We start from the raw sequence: 25509 nt of genomic DNA on the forward strand, positions 1-25509 counted from the left end.
TATTTTACTATACTACATTACTATAGCCTTTTATTTACTGATGATTTTATCAAAGCCACGAATTAACTCAATTCATGGTTGCAATAATAAAATAAATGAACAATTGACAGATGAACTGACAGATATTTTATGTAAACAGGCAAAATCTCTGCATCTGATGGTGACCATGTGTATTCATCATTTTGTAAAGAAAAATACTGTTGAAATAAAAGATTGTACCACTTAACTCATCATTCTTTGCGACCGTGTCGGAGCTTTGGAGTTTCACAATTTTATAATAAAATGGTATTATAAGTCTTGATTCTTGCGCATTAATAATTTAATGAATAAATACTAGACGAGAATATTTAAGAGATGAAATATTTCAGAGATCCTATGGATTTCCCCTTCCCATCATGCTGGATATGGGTGTACATTTGAAATAAAACGTTATTTATGTGTTTTAACAGCAAGATAAAAAATTGTTAATGTTTATATTTAAAAGAGTTTCTGATATGTTAGTGTTTTACCATAAAGTGTAGACCATGATAATATTAATTAAAGCGCTTTTAATCATTATAAAAACAACTACTTTGGGGATGCATTGGATGCGACAAAACCAATAAGAGTCTTTACCGAGTAAAGATTTTGTAAAAGGTTATCTTATTAGATATATTTGTAAAGGTTGTTGAACACAATCCCTAAATAAACGAAACAATTGGATTATTTGAACTTAATAGTTTTGGACTAAATTAAGAATGTTAACCTGATTCAACTAAATGGCATTGAATGAATCTTATGTAATAAACTTAAGTTTACTGAAATAAACAATGTTAATTAAATGCGACATTACCCCGCTATGCAGAACCTGTTGACATAAAAAGTTGAGTAAATCCACCATATGTTTTCCAACAAAATGTTGATTAAACATTAAAAGTTCAAAACATATGGATGGGTGAATGGATCGCGATAAGCTCTGTTTAGAAAGTAGCTAGGATGTATTTTATTTTGCGCAGACTTTAAGTGAACTTTTACCAACTATTAAGATGTTAAAGTTCAGTTATAGACCTTTAGCGCATTATTGAGTTTTTTTATTGAGTAACCGAATTCAGGGTTGTTCAATAGTTATCAAACACCCGCACTTGGCGAGATTATTCAGAAAAAGCGACAAAAGTAATTTTCTGATAAATCATCGTACACGGATGCACTGTGTTTTGAGGGACACTTATAGAAAAATGTCTTCATTCTTTGTTTTGGTGTATTTGTAATAACATAGATAGATCTACATAGATGTTTTACACAAAAAATATTTCAGAGATCCTTGTGCGGTATTCTGTAGCCGCATAAAGGGGTAAAATATACATTTAAGCGCTATTTAAAACTAGGATGGTATAATATAATGTAAATGTCTCAAGCGAAGATGATGGTTTAAACCGTCATTTTATTAAATCACGCCAATTCATGCGAATACTGTCGTATATGAACAAAGAGAAGACATAGAGTTGACTAACATTACCGCTAACTGTAGGAACCAGATATCCAGGGGGAAAGTGAAAAGAAAAACACCATACAAAACATTACAATCACACCCGGCGATACGATAAGTGTTACGATAGTGTTGTTCAAAATGAAACCGCGGTAAACAATTTAAGAACCCTAGAGCTGTTAAACATGTGGTTCAATAACAATGTTCAATATAAACAAGAATCCATCTCTAATGCGACTGAGCTCGTTTCACATATAACTGTTGATAGTTAGGTATAATCGTTAGATAATTTATCAAACAATTGAAATTTACGATATGTTAAAACATTTTGATGATGGGCTTGCACAAAGCATTGACCAGGTCCTTGGCAATGCTTTCACAATTCACACAGTCCAGCAGTTCCCTCATCTTCATCACACAGTCCACCAGTTCCCTCATCTTCATCCGGCGTATTGGATTTGCTCGCACATTTGCAACTGATCCATTGTGCAAGTCAAGATCGTCAATGATTGGATCAATGTTCTTCATTTTTTCAACCAACTGACTGGTGTTTGCTTTCAGAAACCCTTGATGATCTGAGAATATAAAAATTGAAAAATTAAAACAGGAAAAGGAAAATGAAGGCAAAATGGGGAAAGAATATAAAGATTGAATCTAACCTTGTATTGACCCGTTTCTCTTCTTTCCCAGTCGCCCCTTTTGGACAGTATTTGGCTTTGATAAAATCTGTAGTAAAATAAATAAGTGTCGTAAAATAAAAGGCTATAGTTACATTTCTGAATAATCCAGGAGCATGACACCAGATAAGATAAATTCATCATGGCTAATTCTACAAAACCTGATTCAATAGTACCAAAAATATTTCAAATTTGTACATGAGGTGTTAGATCAGAATGTAACTTTCCTTAAAATTGGTCCCAAATAGTTAACTCCGACTGCTTAATTAAGATTCATTTTATACATTACATAGGCGAAAAACTGTTTTAATAGTTTCTCATGCATCACACTTACAATTTGCCGCTACATTTGATTTGGCAGAAGTCATGTTGATCTCAAAGGGGGAGCCATGAGTTAAACCAGTTATGATAGGCGAAAACACATGGTCACCATCAGATGCAGAGATTTTGCCTGTTTACATAAAATATCTGTCAGTTCATCTGTCAATTGTTCATTTATTTTATTATTGCAACCATGAATTGAGTTAATTCGTGGCTTTGATAAAATCATCAGTAAATAAAAGGCTATAGTAATGTAGTATAGTAAAATAATCCAGGAGCATGACAAATTTGTACATGACGCTGTTACATCAGAATGTACATTTCCAATTGGTCCCAAATAGTTAACTCGGACTGCTTAATTAAGATTAATTTAATACATCACATAGGCGAAACTGTTTTATTACACTTACAATTTGCCGGTACATTTGATTCGGCAGAAGTCATGTTGATGTCAATGGAGGAGCCATGAGTTAAACCAGTTATGATAGGCGAAAACACATGGCCACCATCAGATGAAGAGATTTTGCCTGTTTACATAAAATATCTGTCAGTTCATCTGTCAATTGTTCATTATACACCCAATAGAGTACCTGCCCCCTTTTTCACAGTCGCTGGTTGCCGGAAGTGTTTTTACTTCCAGAAAACGCCTGTTGCACTCTATAATGTTTCTCATTAAAAATAAATATAAACCACACTAACATGTTACTTGGATGTCCGGTCGTCCTGCAGTGTTTGCTGTCTCTAGAGAGAGAGAGAGAGAGAGAAAAGGAAAGACCATGTTATTTTAAATGGAAAAAAATCATGCAATCATCCTATAGGCAGTAACGCAGTTCATTACAGTACAATGATGAAGTTTACAGTTCTTTTCCATTCAGGGGTGCATAATATCATAAATATTGAACCATCTGAAAGAAGACGCTGGACGGTGCCCAGCGTCAGAATGTATAACTAAATTATGAGAATGTGTATTGTGAAAAACGCTAGGCTATATAAATAGCTTTGACTTAACTTTTATATATTTTGGTTATCACATTGTGCCATTCATATTTATAGCTTACATTTTAAACAATTTTATCATGCAAAGTGCTAAAAGTTAAAATCAAAGACAAAGTAAAAGAAGAATTAAAAAGTAGCCTACCGAAATTTAAAAAGTAAGTAACTGAAAAGGAATAAAATACAGATTAAATAATTAAATAGGCCTATGCAGATATAACCATGTCTGACTAAAATAATCTAAATAAGATTTAAAACTGAATAAAAAACAAAACATTTATTTTAAAGTCCTTTATGGAAACCTTTATGGTTAAAGTCCTTTATGGAAATATATATATGTTTTCTGAAACGTATATGACGTCAAAAACATTTGATATAGAACATATAACAATGTGTAAGACCAACAAAGCATGCTATAACAGCAATAGCATGTTTATAACACTAATGAATTATACCGTCTTTTCCTTATGTGTAAACAATTTTTTAAATAAAACACTGTAGCATAAATGAATTATAAAGACAATACTCACTTTTAGACATGTCTTTTGATGAGGTGGTAAGAGGAGTGAGGGTGCAAAAGTTTTTGGTCCAGAAATGATTTGTCTTGGCTGTTTATAAAGAAGAGGCTGGGCAAAATACTCTTGGAAAACGTCAGAGCTGTGTGTCCACAATGTTCTTTCAGTAGGGAATGGAGTCCTCTCACAGCCGTAGCCATGAGGTCCACGTAGGTCATCGTTAACATTTTTTATCACCTCTTGTTTTTTCAGGTTACACATGGCAATAAATTACTGTAGCCGCTTAAGGACTAAGCTGTAAGCCTCCAAAATGGAGGAGGTCAAAGGGCATGCCTCCTGCTATATGGTATCATCAGCTCTCCCCAAAGTCTGTTCATGCAGCCTACAGACAAACTGTCGCATCAACAAATGCTAACATTTTAAAGTTCTACATATATATTTTGAGTAGATAACCGATAGTATATTCTCAGTAAAGGGGTTCACCCTGTATGTTTCCACACTGATTAAGGATAGTTCGGGAGATACAAGAAAAGTAAAAAATTATATACACCTTATACGTGCAATAGATCATAGCTACCGTAGAAAAAGTAAGATCATGCTTTGAATTAAGATGAGTAAAATTAAATATGCTGTGTGATGGACCAAAAAAGGTACATCGCGTCTCTGAAAATGTACGGTGGTTTTCTAAATGATACAACGTAATCTAAATAAGAGCAATGTAGAGTCCTGGGATTTCTTAAAAACAAAAACAACAACTACAAAAACAAAAAAACATTGTGACAAACTTTGACAACATGTTTCATGCAGCATGGACAAAAATTCTGTTTGAAATAATTTGTATAAGATCTAAGATACCAAAGTACAGTTTTTGCTTTATTTTTTGAACAGACGCTTTAGTAAAAATAATACCTTAGGTTAAATTTATGTAAAATCATTTATATCATACAGAAGTCTTCTAAGAAGATAAATAGAAGATACGATTTTAATAAAACGTTAAAGCTTTGATTTAAACAGTCTTTTAATTTTAAAAGATCTAATTTAAACTTTTAATATTTCAAATGAATTTAGTATGAATAAAACTCTGGAAAGCAGATTAACTTTACATATGCTATGACATTGGCACATCCCAGAGGCTCATCTGTCCTGTAACTCCTCTCGTCTCTGTGAGGGGGTCATGCATTCATTTCACCCTGTAGTTTATCACTGAAGGAACCAGGAGGGTTTTTCTTTATGACTTTGGACTGTTTTTATCATTGCATAAAGAACTACATCTTCAGCACTGTGGAAATGTAAGGTATTTTTATATTTATATACTTTTTTATTTATATATAAATTCATTTAGCTAAAACTATGTTTAAATAGTTTGAATTCATTTTAGTAACATACTTGTTAATATTCATTGAGTTATATACTTTATTTATAATCATTTAATTTAAAAATAGAGATTGGTTAATTTTATGGAGCCGGATTAGTGTGTGCGTGAGTGCAAAACAGTATGTAAAAACAATGTAAAGATGCAGTTTTCTGTGATGGTCGTGTTTAGGTGTACGGGATAGAATATGCTGTTACAGTACAAAAATCATTATGGCTATGATTAAATTTATAAACATTATACTTTAGGTCTCCGTTAAACAAAATCATTACAGTAATCTTCTAAAAGATAAATAGAAGATTCGACTGTATTAAAACGTTTTTATTAAGACTTTAAGTAATTAATTGAATTGAATTTAAATTATCTTTTATTTTTAAACTTTTAAGATTAACACTAACAAAACATCCTCAACGTCTCATACTGCTGCTGGCCTCACACACACGCACGCACGCACGCACGCACGCACGCACGCACGCACACACACTTTAGTGTAAGATATTTGTAAATGACTAAAATTTATAACCATTTTAAAGGAGCAGCATGCTTTTCAACTTTAGTGTGAGATATGTAGCATTATTAGAAAAACTTTTTCTCACTATCCCCATTTATATAGCGTGCTCAGGAATGCCAGGATATCGGATGTCACGCACACACTCACAGACAGACGCACACACACACACACATTCCTCCACCACTCTGAATCACAGAGTGTCAAAAGACCGGTTAGAGAAACGCACTCGGAGGAACTTTTTCAAAAGATCCTCAACTCTTTTCAACTTAAACCCAATTCTCTTAAACGGTAAGATGATTTTACTTTTTGGACACCCCCATGTTTTATTCTAATCTATATGCGACATTAGAAAATTTATTTTCTCACCCCGACACGGCTGGCATGGAGGGGATTTCCCACACCAAGAAGTTATTTCCCCCGGGGGTCAATAGGCCAAAATCAATGGGGCAAAGACAACTGTCAACTTGATATATCATACCCACAGATCAAAGACAACTGTCATACCCCACGATCAAAGACAACTGTCAACTTGATCGATCGATAGGTCAAAGGTTAATCCCCACATCAAAGGACCTCCGGAACATCCTCCGGAAGGTCAAAGGTTAATCCCTAGATCAAAGGGACCTCCGGAACAACCCTCCGGAAGTTCAAAGGTTAATCCCTACATCAAAGGACCTCTGGAACACCCTCCGGAAGGTCAAAGGTTAGCCCCGCCCACCTGTCAATCATAGGGTCATAAATCATTTTGACATAATCCGAATGGTTATAACTACTTTTAGTAGACGGTTGCATAGTTATAATTTTGTCCCTAATATTATCAATCTTATAAGTGAAGTTCATAAAGTCATTACTGCTGTGTTTCTTGGAAACTTCTGGGCTTGAAGCTTTCTTTTTTGTTAGTTTAGCCACTTTTTCAAATACATACCTAGGATTATGTTTATTTTCTTCTTATAGGGTTGAAAAATAAGCAGATCTAGCAGCTTTTAAAGCCTCTCTGTAAGCAATCGAGCTCTCCTTCCATGCAATCCGAAATAACTCTAGTTTTGTTTTCTTCCAGTTGCGCTCCATTTTTCGAGTTGAAATATTGCTAATGAAATATTAAACTTGAAATCTTTTCTGCTAACATGTAATCCCAGTGAAAGCTGCATATATACACAACTGCATAACGCTCCAACTTATGCTTAGTAAATCACTCCAAAAGACTATAAACATGATGCTTAGTTTAACAGTATTGATTGTTCTTTTTTGACTGATTTGAACACACACGCATCTGAATCAACCACATGCATTTAGAATAGCAAATGAAACATTGCTCTTGGGAATAAAAGGATGCATCATTACAGCTAAATATGGTAAACACCATTTAAAAGATTATAAATTCTTAAATACCTTTAACTGTTTTTATATCCTTGCTAACAACGTATAAAACAGCAATGACATACAATAGACCGCTGCTGCTGCATGCAGTAAACACTGCCGCTTATACCCAGATAGCAAAATTGTTGTTGCCCAGATCCGGCCCATACTTGACACTTTCATCTGGCCCACATACCGTGTGGAATAATGGCACTTGGGCGGTCCGCTCCTGTTTGCCAGATTTGGGCCACAATCAAGCCATAGCAATGCCGCATGTCAGCCATGGACAAAACAAATGAAGCAGAACTGGTCCACATCTGGGCAACAGGTTATTTTAATTCTGGCCCAGATCCAGCCCAGATCTAAAACCTTGCTGTGGCCCACATACCGCATGGATTGATGGCACTTGAGTGGTCCATAGCAAAATTGTTCCGGGCCTTTTATGGCCCAAACACTGGCAATCATACCGCCAGGAGTGCAGGGCCAAAACCAGCCCAAACAGTTTTGCCAAAAGCACGCCAGAAAGCTGGACTGATGGCACTGCTTCAAGAAATGAAGCAGAACTGGCCCACATCTGGGCAACAGTTAATTTTAATTCTGGCCCAGATCCGGCCCAGATCTACTGTAATACCTTGTTCATGCCCACATACCGCGTGGAATGATGGCACTTGGGCGGTCCCCTCTTGTTTGCCAGATTTGGGCCACAATCAAGCCATAGCAATGCCACATGTCAGCCATAAACTAAACAAATGAAGCAGAACTGGCCCACATCTGGGCAACAGGTTATTTTAATTCTGGCCCAGATCCGGCCCAGATCTACTGTAATACCTTGCTCTGGCCCACATACCGCGTGGAATGATGGCACTTGGGCAGTCCGCTCCTGTTTGCCAGATTTGGGCCATAATCAAGCCATAGCTATGCTGCATGTCAGCCATGAACAAAACAAATGAATCAGAACTGGCCCACATCTTGGAAACAGGTTATTTTAATTCTGGCCCAGATCCGGCCCAGATCTACTGTAATACCTTGCTCTGGCCCACATACCACATGGAATGATGGCACTTGAGTGTTCCACTCCTGTTTGCCAGATGTGGGCCACAAGTAAGCCTTAGCAATGTCACACGTAAAAAATTAGAACTGACCCTAATGTGGGCCACAGTTGATTTTTATTCCAACCCTCGTCTTTCCTAAATTCCTCATATGGCCCACATGCTGTTTGCCAGATTTGGTCCACAAGCAGGCCATTGCACAAGTCAAGTCACCTTTTTTTATAACACTTTATATATTGTTTCCAAGCAGTTTTACAGGTATAAACAAGGGGGGAAATAATGTAATTATTCAAACATAGTTCAAGTCTGTAGTAAAGCAGCTCTAAAAAAAGAAAATAGTGTCATTGTTCATCTGAAGTCAATTCAGTGTTGATTCACAAAACTGTAAATCCATCAATTATAAAATTAGTTCAATTCGTTATAAAGCAGCTCTGCAGTTAACAGTGATGTCATCATCCAGCTCAGTTCAGTTCTTATCCGATAGTGTCAGTGTACTAGGGGTGGGCGATATGACCAAAATCTTTTAATGACGATGAGTAATTTTATTTCACGATAATGATATATATCATGATAGTCATTTTTGCTTTAATTGAGGTTATATATATATATATATATATATTATATGTGACCGGTCACGGAAACTAGGGACACAAGTCGGTTCTGGGGCATTTTGAGTTATTCATAGATTCTGAAAGTGTAATCTCCAAGCTTTCCAACGATGTGTAACATGTGGAAATCTGATAATATTTGGAGAAGTTGTGGCCATTTTAAAGTAGGCACTTAAAAAAGCTCAAAGATGAGAAAACCACCTCTAAAGATTGTGCAGTTCTCACCTCTCTCTGCTGCTGGGGGTGACAATAGGGCTCATTTACATCTCATTTAGATAAGCCATACCCCCTGTAAAGCTCCGCCATGTGCTTTACAGCTTTTTTTGCACTTCGAATGAGTGCACTTCTGCCGCACTAGGCGAAAAACAATCGTGCTGCCCCTCTATTTGCAACGTACCAGCAACAACACACAAAGACCAATATGCCATATAGCCTGCATATAACGCAAAACCAGCAACAACACACAAAGACCAATATGCCATATACATATAACGCAAAACCAGCAACAACACACAAAGACCAATATGCCATATACATATAACGCAAAACCAGCAACAACACACAAAGACCAATAAGCCATAGGCCTACATATAACGCAAATAGTGCGCAACGCTCGTGTGCCCAAAATGTCAACAATATTAAAGTTTATGCAGGAGGCAAATGCCTGCTGGCATTTTTCTTTAAGCAGTCATTTCTGGAATTTTCCAAATAATCACATTTCACCTCCTCAAATTACTGTTGCAAATCTCTTTACACCACTTTCTTATGTGCGTATACACACACAAATGAAATGTCCGCAAGCACATTATATCATCAGCAGTTTCAGCATCTTAAATACCGACTAAAGAGCAAATTAAGCTTAACTTACATTTCAGAAACACGCACGGCAGGCCTTCATCGCAGCAAAGGTCTTAACTGCATCCTATATTTCGATTCACTGTGCCAGTTCATGTTCTATGGAGATTGTTGCCAGTCCATTAACTCTATTCCCTGTTCACAAAACGTTCCCCATTCAAAGCAATCGGGACGTCACATATGAAACAGCCAGCCACCGCTGTCAGCGAGCCTTGCCGCCGTATTCAAGCACTGAGGGCGTATTCAAGCACTGAACCTCCGGTTCAGTTTCCAGAGCCCACGAAGTGCGGCGAAAACATTTTCGGTGTAACTGCCAGACGGTTCAGCTCGTCTGCGACAATCTTTGCGGCATCCATCTTCATTGAATTTTGATATCAGATAGAGCTGGCCAGAGCACAGCATAATAATTAGCCATGCGGTTCACTTGGAGGGCGGGGGCAAAAGTGCCGGGTTATTCAGTATGGAAATACACACAGACAATGACACGCCACGCCCCTACTGCATGCTAGAATCTCCGAAAACAAGCCGATTTCAACCTCAAAATGTAAGCTTTTAAATATAGCAATACTGCTATCTCAAACATGGAGAGGTTTCTTCTTGATTTCAATTAGCAGATTCTCCAAAAAATTTAAAATCACCAATTTTGAAAAAAACTCTTCTTTCTCATTTTGCTCGAAAGTTGTGCTGTCAACTTGTGTCCCTGGTTTCTGTGACGGGTCACATATATACAGGTCCTTCTCAAAAAATTGTGATAAAGTTGATTATTTTCCATAATGTAATTATAATATAAAAAATTAAGCTTTCATATATTTTAGATTCATTGCACACCAACTGAAATATTTCAGGTCTTTTATTGTTTCAATACTGATGATTTTGGCATACAGCTCATGAAAACCCAAAATTCCTATCTCAAAAAATTAGCACATTTCATCCGACCAATAAAATAAGTGTTTTTAATACAAAAAAAGTCAACCTTCAAATAATTATGTTCAGTTATGCACTCAATACTTGGTCGGGAATCCTTTTGCAGAAATGACTGCTTCAATGTGGCGTGGCATGGAATCAATCAGCCTTTGGCACTGCTGAGGTGTTATGGAGGCCCAGGATGCTTCGATAGCGGCCTTAAGCTCATCCAGAGTGTTGGGTCTTGCGTCTCTCAACTTTCTCTTTACAATATCCCACAGATTCTCTATGGGGTTCAGGTCAGGAGAGTTGGCAGGCCAATTGAGCACAGTAATACCATGGTCAGTAAACCATTTACCAGTGGTTTTGGCACTGTGAGCAGGTGCCAGGTCGTGCTGAAAAATGAAATCTTCATCTCCATAAAGCTTTTCAGCAGATGGAAGCATGAAGTGCTCCAAAATCTCCTGATAACTAGCTGCATTGACCCTGCCCTTGATAAAACACAGTGGACCAACACCAGCAGCTGACATGGCACCCCAGACCATCACTGACTGTGGGTACTTGGGTATAGGGTGGTACTTGGGTATAGGGTGGATTGTGGGTATAGGGGTGGTGATGGCCCAGTGGAAAAGACACATGCCTTTGGTGTGAGAGACCCGGGTTCGAATCCACTGTGAGACACAAATGTGTCCCTGAGCAAGACACTTAACCCCTAGTTGCTCCAGAGGCGTGCGACCTCTGAAATATAGCAATTGTAAGTCGCTTTGGATAAAAGCGTCAGCTAAATGAATAAAAGTAAATGTAAATGTACTTGACACTGGACTTCACGCATTTTGGCATTTCCTTCTCCCCAGTCTTCCTCCAGACTCTGGCACCTTGATTTCCGAATGACATGCAAAATTTGCTTTCATCCGAAAAAAGTACTTTGGACCACTGAGCAACAGTCCAGTGCTGCTTCTCTGTAGCCCAGGTCAGGTGCTTCTGCCGCTGTTTCTGGTTCAAAGGTGGCTTGACCTGGGGAATGCGGCACATGTAGCCCATTTCCTGCAAAGGGATGGAATCGGTCCTTCTCCACAATCTTCCTCAGGGTCTGGTCACCTCTTCTCGTTGTGAAGCGTTTTTTGCCACACTTTTTCCTTCCCACAGACTTCCCACTGAGGTGCCTTGATACAGCACTCTGGGAACAGCCTATCTGTTCAGAAATTTCTTTCTGTGTCTTACCCTCTTGCTTGAGGGTGTCAATGATGGCCTTCTGGACAGCAGTCAGGTCGGCAGTCTTACCAATGACTGCGGTTTTGAGTAATGAAACAGGCAGGGAGTTTTTAAAAGCCTCAGGAATCTTTTGCAGGTGTTTAGAGTTAATTAGTTGATTCAGATGATTAGGTTAATTGCTCGTTTAGAGACCCTTTTCATGATATGCTAATTTTTTGAGATAGGAATTTGGGGTTTTCATGAGCTGTATGCCAAAATCATCAGTATTAAAACAATAAAAGACCTGAAATATTTCAGTTGGTGTGCAATAAATCTAAAATATATGAAAGTTTAATTTTTATCATTACATTATGGAAAATAATGAACTTTATCACAATATGCTAATTTTTTGAAGAAGGACCTGTATATATATATATATATATATATATATATATATATATATATATATATATATATATATATCATAGACATTTCATAATTCTTGTCACCAACTCAATATCACAAAATAAAACTCAAGCTTACTGAAGACATACATGTCCAGTATGTATGTCTCTTACATGACTTACAGAACACTAGACATTGTACTAGAACAAATAAACTAATTACAAGCAATTGGACAAAAAAAACTACAATAGAACAAAGACACAACTAAAATAGACCTATCTAAAATTTACATAAATTGTATAAAGCAATCACATGTATAAAAAAAAACAAGGCAAGGAACCCAAAATCCATCAGGTGACAGAAATTGAGAAGAAAAAACCTTTGGGAGAAACCAGGCTCAGTCAGGGGGCCAGTTCTCCTCTGGCCAACGAACGAACGTGGTGTGATTATGACTCAGGCTGCATCACAAGTCAGATTGTGGAGTAGTATAATTCAAAATATTTAATCTGGTTCCATCAACTTGAAGATCAGGATATAGCACGCCGGCTTGGAGTTGAAGCTGGCTGTAGGGGTCTGTGAAGAGGACTTGTCTGGTTCTTGTGGCCTTTGCTGTGGATCTGTGCCTATGGTGGTTAACAAAGTCCTCACAGTGGATCCGTCTCTAGGGCTTGTCTAGTTGACGTGGTCTAAGCTGATGTTTAGGGCTGCGTCGTGGTCATGTCTAGGGCAGGTCCACCATCTGATCTGGATTTGGACCAGATCCGGCTGACTATGGTAACTTCGGGATAATGAAACAGACAGATTGTTAGTGAAGAAATAAACCATTTCTGTACCTTATCTTGGCCACTATATATGTATATTTTTGCCAGATTTTTGCGCAGCTATATATACTGCGGTCACATACTGCATTACATAACTTAATCTTTAAATCGGTTAATTTAAAAATAGACATTTAAAGCTTTCGATAGATGTATTTCTCATGTCCGGGAGGAATGTTCATGCTGAGTTTTGGTTTATTTTAGGGATGCAACTAACGATTATTTTAATAATTCTTCCCTCTTGGCTCTCAACGAAGGCGGTCGCATTTTCTCTCCCTCTCCCTCCCCTTACCTCTCCTGCTTTGCTTCTCTTGTCACGTCTACTGTCTTGTACTTTGAGAGACTCTCGCTATACTACTTTCCAAAACCAAGAAATTATGGATTTGATCAACTGGTCTCTCAATGCAATCGACACCATCTTCTCGACGAGAAGCTTGGGTTCGGGGGAACCTGACTGCCCTGCCGGAACGTTCGCAGCTGGCTACACGATAGTCTACACGGGTTGTGTGTCTGGCGGCTCTTTCTTTTTTTTTTTTTTTTTACTTTATTTTTTATACTTTTTAACAAATTACAACAACGGACTAAACATTCCCTAACAACCACAGTGGCCCATATAAAATGAAAAAGAAAATACAAAATACATAAAACACTATATGGTAAAATAAACAACAACAAATAAAAGAATAAAAAAAAGAAAAGAAAAAGAATGGCATTAATTAAAAGATTCTCACCAATCAGTTCACCCTAAATGCCTCAATGTATATACTAATAGGTGTCCATCTTTGTATGAAAATGTCCAGTTTGAGTTGGAGTTGGGCAGTCATATGTTCCATTCTATAAATAGTTATCAGTTTTTCTCTCCATTGGCTAATTTTTGGTGGGTGTGGCTTCATCCAATTAATTGTAATGGTTTTTCGTGCACTTAGTAGGAGGACATGCCGAATATATCTCTGGTTTTGACTACAAAAGTCTTGGGGTATTCCTTCAAGCAAAAAATACAAGGGAGTAAAAGGCAGATCCACATGCATAATTTTCATAATCTCATCCTTTACCTCTTGCCAAAATGTAACTACTTTTGGACATTCCCAAAATATGTGTGTGTGGTCTCCTACTTTTCCACACTCCCTCCAACATTTCTCTGCTTCTGGATTATCCACAAATTTTGCTATCACCTGTGGTGTTCTAAAAAACCTGATTTTCGTTTTCCAGTCAAACTCTTTCCAGTTATGACTGTTGATGCCCTTATGACATCCTGTGCATATGTTTACCCAAGTCTCATCCTCTATATGGTCATTCATTTCAAACTCCCACTTTGTCTTTATATGGAACGTATTATCCGTTGAATCAAGCAGTAATCTGCTGTATATGTGCGACATATGTTTTTTATGTAGTGGGTGTTGTTTTTTTATAGCAATGAAATACTGTTCCACGTTAGTTGGGGCTTTCTTAATTATTTCCCTTTCCTTATGATTTGTAATATAGTTTCTTATTTGTAGGTATCTGAAAAAATCATTTGATGATAACGTAAACTTTTCTTTAAGATCAGAGAAAGAGCGCAATGTATTTCCGTCAAAAAGCTGATCAATTATGGTAAGACCCTTCTCAGTCCATCTTTTAAAAATAGCATCCCACCGGGAGGGTAGAAACTCAAGGTTATCTGCTATGGACATAGCCCTTGATAAGGTTGCCACTCCCTTCAGTTTTTTCTGAACTGTTGTCCACACTTTCAAAGTTTGCTTAACCCATATATTTGTTATTTTCATCTTCTTCTGAGATTGAGGTGTCATGTCAGGTGTCATCTGAGATTGAGGTGTCCTGTTTCAACATCATTATTAATCCATGCCACTATCGATGCTAGCTGAGCAGCCCAGTAATAGTATCTTAAATTAGGGAGACGCAGCCCTCCTCTGTCTTTTTCTAAAGTCAATGTTTTTAATTTTATTCTGGGTCGTTTATTCTGCCATATGAACTTTGATATGAGTTTTTCTAGCATATTAAATGTAGTTGCAGGAATCCATACTGGGAGGGATTGAAATAAAAAAAGCAATCTAGGCAAAATATTCATTCTTATTGTCTCAATCCTACCAAACATCGAAAGTGGCAATACTTCCCATCTTAATATATCCTTTTTAATGGTATTTATTAGCTTATTATAATTTGCCTGATACAACTGTGAAAGTCTAGGTGTAATGGTAACTCCTAAATATTTGAATCCCTGTTTAGACCATCTAAAAGATGTTCTATTGTTTAGTTCTACGGGCCAGACTCCATTGATCATAAGTGCTTCTGATTTGGTTGAATTGATTTTGTATCCAGAAATGGTTTCATATATTTCAAGGCAATCAAGGAGAGCTGGTATTGACGCAGTTGGATTTTCAATAAATAATAGAATGTCATCTGCATATAAGGCAATCTTGTGACAGTTTCCCCCCTCATCAGTTATTCCTCGTATGTATTGATTACATCTTATGCTCTCGGCCAAGGGTTCAATGCTAAGTGCAAACAAAACAGGGGACATAGCATCTCCCTGTCTTGTTCCCCTCCCCAGATCAAAAAACTCTGAACAATGGGCGTTCACCCTAACTCTTGATTTAGGATTATGGTAAAATGTTTGTATCCATGCAACAAATGTGTCATGAAAGCCCATGTGTGTCAATGTTTGTTTTAAGTATGTCCAATCCAGTCTATCGAATGCCTTCTCCGCATCTAAACTAAGTAACATAGAGGGGACCTGTCTCTTTCCTGCAATCATCTGTATGTTCAGAATTCTCCTAACGTTGTCAGCACCATGACGTCCACTAACAAATCCTGTCTGGTCTGGTTTCACTAATTGTTTGATATGTTTTTGAATCCTCTCTGCTAAAATTGAGGTTAAAATTTTTAGATCCTGACAAAGGAGGCTTATGGGCCTATAGGCTGAACACTGAGTGGGGTCTTTCCCGTCTTTATGGATAACTGTGATAACTGCCTCAGCCCATGACTTTGGAGGATCTCCCTTCCCTAATGCGTAATTATACATTCGACACAAAGTTGGGGTTAATTCATTTATGAAAGCTTTATAAAATTCTCCCGGGAAGCCATCTACTCCTGGCGACTTGTTATTCTTGAGTTTAACAATACTTTTATGAATTTCTTCCTCTGTAATGGTATTAACCATTGCTTCAGACTCCTCTTTTGTCAATCTATTTAATTTAATAGAGTCCAAAACATTTTTTATTTTTATTTCCTTGTTTGGCTGTTTATCCCCTTCGTATAGTTTTTTATAGTAATCTTTAAATGCATCTGCAGTTCCTTTAGGTTGTGATGTTATAATACCCGTATTTGGATGTCTAATTTTCGGGACAACTCTACTAGATTGGGCTTTGCGTAATTGGAAAGCAAGCAGCCGACTTGCTCTATTACCAAATTCATAATATTTTCTGCTTGTATACCTGAGAGCACCCTCTGCCTTGTAAGTTAACAGGTCATTTAGTTTCTGTCTATTTTGCTTCAATAGTTCTAGTGATTTTTTATTTCCAGAGTTTTTATGTTCACATTCCAACCTTCTTATTTCTGTCTCCAATTCCAATCGCTTAAGTTCCCTTTGCTTTTTTATTTTGGATGTAAGTGCAATAATCTTTCCCCTTATTACTGCTTTGGCTGCATCCCATAGCACAGAGGGTGATACAGATCCATTATTGTTTATTTTAATGTAGTCAGCCCATTCCCTCTGTATTTCCTTTTTATTTGCTTCATCATTCAATATTGAGATATTTAGTCTCCAATATTTAAACTGTTTATGCTGCCCTAAATTTAGTTTTAAGACAACAGGGCCATGATCTGAAATAGTAATGGGCTCTATATTGCACTCCAATACTCTATGCAGCTCAGTTTTTGAGATGCAGAAAAAATCTAGTCTAGAATAGCTCCCATATACTTGTGACATAAATGTAAAGTCTTTTTCTTTTGGGTGGAGATATCTCCAAGTGTCGACCAGCCCCAATTCTTTCATCATCCCCAGTGCTGTATTTGTTTTGCGCGATTGGGGTCTCTTTTCTGCTGGCAGCCTGTCCATATATGGGTTCAAGACACAATTGAAATCTCCACCTATCACTACAATACCCTCCGCTTCATCGGCCACAAGTGAGGAAATTTTCCTAAAAAAATATGAACAATCTTCGTTTGGAGCATATAGATTCAAAAAAGTTATTTGACTACCCCCAATTGTTCCCACAACCATGACATATCTTCCATCTTTATCCTTAATAGTTTTTTCGTCTTTAAAATAGACAGCTTTACTAATAAGAATGGCAACCCCCCTTTTTCTCCCTTTACCATAGGATGCACTGAAAACTTGATCCACCCATTCTCTTTTCAACTTTAAATGTTCTTTGTCTGAGAGATGAGTCTCTTGTAACATGGCAACACCACATTTTAATGTCTTGAACTGATTTAGAATTTTCTTTCTCTTTACAGGGCTACCCATCCCCTTCACGTTGTAACTAACACATGTTAAACTTTCCATGGTTATTAATATAATTAAATGTTATTTTTTTATATTGCCACTTTGCACTTGACACAAAGTAGATTCGTCCAAATAAAAATAAAAACGGCAAACAGTTCCCGTTTGAAAGTGGGCAGAGAGTTGTGACTCGATCTCTCTGGGGAAAAAAGTACACCTTGCGTGTTTGCGACCACGCCATTTAAATGGTTCCCTTGCGAGGGTCGCAGCCCAATGGGCGAGTGTCATCCACTCAGTAAGTGTTATTACTTCCGCATTTATTGAAAAAACCAACAAAATTAACCAGTCCTACTAATGTGGCCACGGCATAAATGTCTATCAGCATACGGTCTCTGATATAGCCCTCCCGTTAACAAATTATAATTCTCACCTCACGTTCACTGTATATGTTCATGGAAACAAACTAAATGATCTGCTCTGAGAAGAAAGCCTTAACATCCACGTCTGACATCGTTGCTTGATTAATCCTGCGACGGCCTCCTCTCCGCGTCTGCCACAGGGTTTTTGACAGCTCCATCTCCAGTGCGTCACGTTCCCCCCTTTGCGTCTTGATACCGAGCTCTTGTAGTGTTGGCAGAGCATCCGCCAATGTAGAGAATGTTTTGTCACCGGTGGTCATGCTGATCTTCAACTGTGCAGGATAGAAGCTCTGTGCAGTAATATCCTTCTTCTTCAGTTGTCTAATCACGTCACGCACCTGAGCTCTTTTTCTCTGCAGATCCGGAGAATAGTCATTATCAAAGTAAATTCGTCTGTTATTATACATGACTTGTTTTTGTACCCAGGCCTGACGTAGAATCGCTTCTTTTACCGAGAAATCCGTGAATTTTACTACTATCGATCTGGGTGGTTCCGTTTCTTTTGGCTTGGGAGCCAGTGCTCTGTGAGCCCTTTCAATTTTTTTGTCACCATCGGGAAGAGAGTTTAGACAATCCTGCGGACTGAGGCTCCTAGATTATGGTGCCGGCTTAGCGACTCTCTCCAGGCCTACACACACATGAACTTAAACATACACAGATATGCACCTGCCCCACACCCCATACCACGCCTTCGCCGCTTCGTACCCCCAGTCTGACAGGCGGGTCTGTGACCAGCGCCATAATGGCTGCAGGACCGAATGCTGCTTGCCTGGGCTGGACTACCTCCATCCCCCACTCCCAACCGTGTTGCAATGTCTTGTTTGTAGAGTGTACTGTTTATGTGCTAATGTTGCTGAGGTGTTTTTTCCCTGTTCCCAGACTGTACTCCTTACAGGAGCATAGTCTGGGGGTTGCCTTTTTTTCTCCTCACCTTTCCTCATGTCATGCTGTATTTTTTCTCAAGTTGGCGCTGAATATAGCAGCCTCGGTAACACCTTATTACCAAAGCAAATTCCTTGTATGTGCACAACACTACTTGGCAATAAAATTGATTCTGATTCTGATTCTGAATAATTGATAAATCTGTCGATTTTTTCGATTCATCGATGAATCGGATAGAAAAAAAAAAGAAAAAAAGCATTAATTTCCAACTATCCATTGGTTGATAGTGCAAATTCACAGTGCGAAAAATCCAGTGCAAAAAAATGGACTATCACAAAAAACATACACATGTATGCTTTACATCTGCCATATACATAGGCTTTTTTAAAAATAAAGTGCGCAAAAAGATGTATATTTTTGTTTAAAGGGACCTGAGCTGTCAGAACAATAAATTTATAAAAAATAAAGAAAAATACAAATCAGACAACTTAGAATTTGTTTGAATGTCAGAACTTGTTCTCTACACTCACTCGCACACTCACAAACTCACACACTCGCAGATGCACACACTCACAAACTTGTTTTGTTTTGTTTTTTTCAAAGATGTTATAATCTTTAACAATGTTTGACATTATTTGACAAGCAAATGCACACAAAAGACAAGTCTCGCGCATGGATAATAGGTAATAATAATAGCTATAATAATAATTATAACAGAAGATAATATCTCTAGTCTATCCTAATATTAATTATAAATACAATGTATATAAACTATAGGATTTTTGGTTATCATATGGAAGTGCTGTCTCCTATTTTTTTTTCGGATGGGCGTTTTTTTTCTTTTTCTGGGAGAAGTGATAAAAAGAAAGAAGAAACCCAGCCTCACGGAGATTGAGGGGTAGATTCAGCGCAAAATAGTAAGTGAATTAAGAAAGATGGCAGGATATATCGGAAAGATTGATGCATTTGAAAATGCTATGGATGATTGGACTTTGTACTGTGAACGAATCGAGCAGTATTTCAAAGCTAATGACATTGATGATGAAAAGCAGTGTCAGTGTTGTTGAGTGCGATAGGAGGGAGAGCTTATGCTCTGCTGAGAAGCCTCACTGCTTTTTATCAGTGTTTTGATAACATTGTGAAGATAATGCGAGAGCATCTAGCACCAAAACCGTTGCTCATTGTAGAACGATTCAGATTTCATGAACGGAATCACAATGATGGAGAGCCAATCGCAGTTTATGTAGCTGAATTAAAGAAATTGTCAGAACACGGTCAGTTTGGGGACGGACTAAATAACGCGCTGAGAGATCGTCTAGTCTGTGGCATTTCACAAGAGGGTATAAAGAAGAGATTGCTCTCAGAGGCAGATTTAAAATTCAAACGTGTAGTTGAAATTGCTGTCGCCATGGAAACGGCTGCCAGAGATGCAGTAGAGCTGAGATCAGGAGTGAAAATGTCTGTAAACAAGGTGACCACTGCAGGTAAACCTAAAAGAACAATGCAAAAAGTTGAACTGTGTTTCTGTTGTGACAGGGGTGGACACAAAGCAAATCAGTGCAGATTCAAAACTGAAATGTGCAGAAAATGCAACAATGTTGGACACATACAAAGAGCATGTCGGTCTGATGGTACCATACATTGAGAAAGAGAGACAGTACAAGACTCAGAAAAAGAAAAGTAGGAATGTGCATGTTGTTGCCCAAAACTCAGATGAAGAAAGTGACACAGGGTTGGCAAACTTAGAAATCTACAGTCTGAAAAGTGACTTAAAACAAGCAATCTGGCTTACACCTCAAGCGAATGGACAGACAATCAGAATGGAATTGGATAAAGGCTCCGCTGTATCAGTGATGTCACAGCACGAGTTTGAAAAACATTTCAAAACGACTAAATTGAAGCCATCGCCTGTTAAACTGAAAACCTATACTGGTGAGCCCAGTATAGGGGTGGTGCTGTCACATGTGATGGGTGATTGAACGGACTGTCCCCATAGCTTTCGCATCACGCTCCCTCAGTGCTACAGAGAAGAACTATGCACAGATTGATAGGGAAGCTTTAAACCTGGTATGAGGCGTAAAACGATTCAATCTGTATCTGTATGGAAACAACTTTACCTTGGTTACGGACCATCATCCGTTGGTTTCCGTTGGTTAGCCAGGCCCTCAGAGACCGTACAAGCGGGGTCAGAGGAACCACAGACGTACCCACAGTGGGGCAGCGAGGTGGAATGCAGGGACACTTACCTGGTTCAACAGTTGGGCAGAGGGTGCGTGAGAAGGCTTCCTTGCATCCTCAAAACGCACACTGCCCCACTGGCGACAGAAGGTGGGACTGAGGGTGGCAAGGCATAGCGATATTTAACTACTTTAAATGTGGGTACCGCTGGTTGTGACAGAACAGAAACAAAACTACTCCTCCAAGGAGGGAGTGATGCGGTCACCATCTCCCAAAGAGCTGCTACCTGAATTTCTGGGTCGCCCCGTCTCAGGGCCGCTTGCTCTTACTCTTACCACCTGGTTTGGCAGGGGCCTGGACGGGCTGGACGGCCATCCTACGACTGGCTCCACGCTGAGGCTGAGCAGGCGCGGAGGCAGCCGCAGGGGGCCGCCCTCGGCTACAAACAGGATGGGGGGAGGCAGCTCTGGATCAGGCTTGGGCAACACTAATCTCCCTGAAGGAGGCAACACAGCCGAGCCTTCATCCCCAGAGGACTCAAGCTCACCCTCCGATGCAGTGATCGACACCTGATCGAATGAGACTACTGGCCCCCCATGGGAAGGACCAGCACGCTCAGCCGGAAGCCCCACAGCTTGTGGTGTGCTAGAGGAGTGGGGGGGCCCACAGAGACTGACTCAGCGGGTAATCCCCCACTGTGATCCTCAGGTCACCCTGGCTAGTCACCAAAGTAGCCCTCTTCTGATGCCCAAAGTAGGAACTCGATCGGGGTATAGGTGAGGGGACTCCACCTTGTCTGAGGTTATTGAGTCTCGACTGCAACACAGAGATGGTCATCTTCCTGCAGTGGGTACATGACTCATCCACAAAAGCTACAACAGCGTGCTTGACACCTGGACACGTGAGGCAACGAACGTGACTGTCAACAGGCGCCAGGTAACAAGCGCATCCAGAAACACACAGGTAGATTGACATCTTTAAAAAGACACAGTGTCACACCCGTGTTTGCTCTTTCAGGAAAATTTAGGAAATGCTCTGGGATTGCAACCACCGCTGTAGCGAGGTCACACCAACACCTTGAACAGAGGCTTATTCCAGAAGAACACTCAAAGACACTCATTGAATTCACTCTTGGTGACTGGATAGAACAGGAACAGAAAAACCATTCTGCTCCGAAGTGAAAAGCTAAATGTGCATTGCACCTGCTTCCGTATTTATAGTGACAGAGTGCGAGATACAAATCTCGCATGCCAATGTCCATTGGCTCGTTTAGTTTACACTCGGAGGTGATTGGGCTCTCAGGCAAGATCCCAATTCATTGGTAAGTTCCGACATGACGTTGAAAGTGACCGACTGAAAGGGAACTTAAAATACTCCGTAGTTTTTCAGATAAGAGAACCGCATCCTTCTAAACTGTAGAAGGTCAACTATTATTTATGTACACTCACAATATTTTACAAAAGCACAATGTTTTGTTGTTAAAGAAAACAAACATAATGTGCTTTCTGCTATCTCAGTCTCCCTCAACTGCGCGTCACAAAAATTAACCGAAGCTCTATTACTGTAATAAAATTAAAATGGAAAATGTACTTTTCTGCTAAGTTATTATCCAGTAATTTTACGAAATTTACGTTAACCCTAAAACACAACACAATCCAACGTATAATTCAAAATACAGGTAAAACACTTGGGAAAAAAAAAACAATATGGAAAATTCCTTCATATTTATTCAGTACATTGTGCCCTATTTTTAGACATAAGGCATACGAGTGATTAAATGTAAATCTCTAATTAAATGTTAATCTGTTCACTCTGTACATGCTACCCTTAGGATATTTCATTAGGAAGCATGGCATTAGTTTTCACTGTTATGCTGATGATACTCAGCTCTATATTTCTTCACGCCCTGACGAAACTTACCAATTCACAAAATGAACGGAATGCATAGCAGATATAAAAAACTGGATGACTAGTAATTTCCTACTACTCAATTCTGAAAAAACAGAGATTCTAAATATTTGAACAAAACTTCCTCTCGTAATAACCTTCATTACTGTTTAACACTTGATGGCTGCTCTGTCAAGTCCTCGTCATCGGTTAGAAACCTGGGTGTGCTCTTTGATACCAATCTTTCATTTGAAAGTCAAAATACATTTTAAAATATTGCTGATTACCTACAAAGTACTAAATGGTTTAGCTCCCCAGTACTTGAGCAAGCTTGACTGCTGGCGATAGGTCCTTTTCCTATTTAACACCAAAACTTTGGATTTGGATTGGACAATCTTCCTAACATTGTCCGAGTAGCAGACACACTCTGTCATTTCAAATCTAGACTAAAAACACATCTCTTTGGCCTAGCATACACATAACACATTATAGACTTCTATAATTCAATGTTAGGCTGCATAGTTTAGATCAGCCGGAACTGGGAACACTTCCCATTAATCCTGATGTACTTGGTACATCATAAGAAGGATGGCATCTACGCTATTATTAGTCTCTCTGTTTATCCCAAGGTTTACCGCAGTCCGCCGGATCCAGGCCGTATCCAGATCTGATAAAGGACCAGCACCTGGACACGACGACAATGCAGTCCTGAAGTGTCAACTAGTCTCTCCCCTGTGAAGGCCTCCTTCCCTTTATCTCTGTACAGATAAAACGTTGTCGGGATAATTTCGGTTTGCGTGGCTACACAGACGCAACAAAAATTTCTGTATTATAAACTAAGGCCAGACAAGTAGTTTGCTGAGGGTTGATTTGTGAAGGACTACACACCTGCGCACATATATATTCAAACGCGCAATACCTATTGACTGAACACGTGATGTGCATGTGCGCGCTGTCTACGTTTTCACGGGTTTGCGTTTTTGAGGTTTGATAACGGATAATTGTTTGCACCTTCAATATAACTAATGATCTTCGCAATGGAAGTGGATCAATCAAAACTAACTTTAGCTGGACAATAACTTTATCCTAGAGCTGTGGTAAAGCCTAAACAATCTGTTACAGTAATTTCCATTATTACTGTAAAGCTGCTTTGAAACAATCAATACTGTTGAAAGCGCTTTATAAATGAAGGTGTCTTTACTTGACTTGACTAAATCGCTCTGAATTAAAATGTAAAAATGCATAAAAAATGTCTTTGTCGGAATGTACTGATATTGTTTTATTACAGTTCATAATTATTCATAAATGTTACTTTAGTTTAACAGCTACACAAAAAAACCCACTGCGGTACATGATTTTCTTTCATGAAAAAAATAATAATTCAATGTAGCAAATCGCACCCTGGTTACATATGCACTGTGCCAAGGGCAGTGTACTATGTATGCCATTTTATATTGGTCTTGGTTAGGCACTGGATTTTATATTGAGCTCAAACCAATGACATGATGCTCATTTGTTTGTCCACATTGATTAATCTATTCAAAAATACATTAAAATAAAAATAATAACTACAAATACTTCAGTTGACCTGATATCAGTATATACTGGCATAAATTTGCCTTAACTTTGGACGTCTGATATTCACAATTTTAGGGACGGTCTCTAAAGTTACATACAACATTAGTATACACGTTTATAACTTCCGCAGCATTTGAAGAGAATGACTTAGTCATAAAACCAACTGTAAAGTGTTCATGTAGGTGTCAGGAATGACCTTTTAGATTCTTGACATTTAATAAAATTATAAACTGTCAAATGTGTAAATATTGCTATTTTTTCACTACTGTATGGGATCATACACAAAATATGCCATAATTTAAAGCTCTATGGCATTTGAAAAGAACGACTTACAGTTCTAAAACCAACTGTAAAGTGTTCATGTAGTGTCATGACTCACGCACTATGCACAATTTTTAGATAGTTGATATTTAAATGAATATGAGCTCATGCGGCTGTGGAAAATGGAAATATTTACACATGATTTAACAGTTTATTTTATTAAATATCAAGAATCTAAAAGATGTGCATCATGCTGACGCCTACATGAACAGTTCACTGTTGGTTTTATGACTGTGTCATTCTCTTCAAATGCTATTGAAATTATAAACGTGTATACCAATGTCGTATGTAAATTTAGAGACTCTAACGAACTTCCAATGCTAACTTTATGGCACTATATCTCTGGGAAACGCTTGGCGTGAAACTTTGTATGTTATGTTCATCTGCTTGCCTGTAGCCTATATAGTTCAGCCCACATCCACATTAAGGTGTGAGTTTGGTCTTTTATATCACTGTATTAGTCCATTAAGCTTTGTTAAGCGTTTTATATGCCCCGATGGCAGGGGAATTCTGGAGTATGTAGTTCTCTTACGAGAGTATCTCTCGTACTGCGTAATATCTTACGCTATGGGGAAAACCTCTTTTCCATGAGATATTGAAGCCAAAAATTATCCTTAATTTTGAATTAATGTAAAACGCTGAGCAGCAGCATGCAGACATAGGCAAGACGGCTTGCGTGCCTATTGGCTGCCCTGCGGCAACAGCAGCAGCCTATCGAGAGAGGCTCTGCGTGACACATATCCAATGAGGGCATTTCGCGCCCA

At 38.5% G+C, this 25509-nt stretch overlaps 2 long non-coding RNA genes across 2 annotated transcripts in view; one reads left to right on the forward strand and one right to left on the reverse strand.

Moving 5' to 3' along the window:
• The window catches only part of LOC143737796 (uncharacterized), a 263649-nt gene that overhangs the window by 147041 nt on the left and 91099 nt on the right, over positions 1–25509 (forward strand). The window lies entirely within an intron of this gene.
• On the reverse strand, positions 1927–3163 carry LOC143736678 (uncharacterized). Its single transcript, XR_013203553.1, has 3 exons — positions 2874–3163; positions 2125–2191; positions 1927–2040 (listed from the first exon to the last, which is right to left on the reverse strand). It is a non-coding gene; the product is annotated as an uncharacterized LOC143736678 (long non-coding RNA).

This window comes from Siphateles boraxobius, unplaced genomic scaffold (genome assembly GCF_051911475.1).
Source record: "Siphateles boraxobius isolate OS27281-9 unplaced genomic scaffold, OSU_SipBor_1 130, whole genome shotgun sequence".
Taxonomy (NCBI): domain Eukaryota; kingdom Metazoa; phylum Chordata; class Actinopteri; order Cypriniformes; family Leuciscidae; genus Siphateles; species Siphateles boraxobius.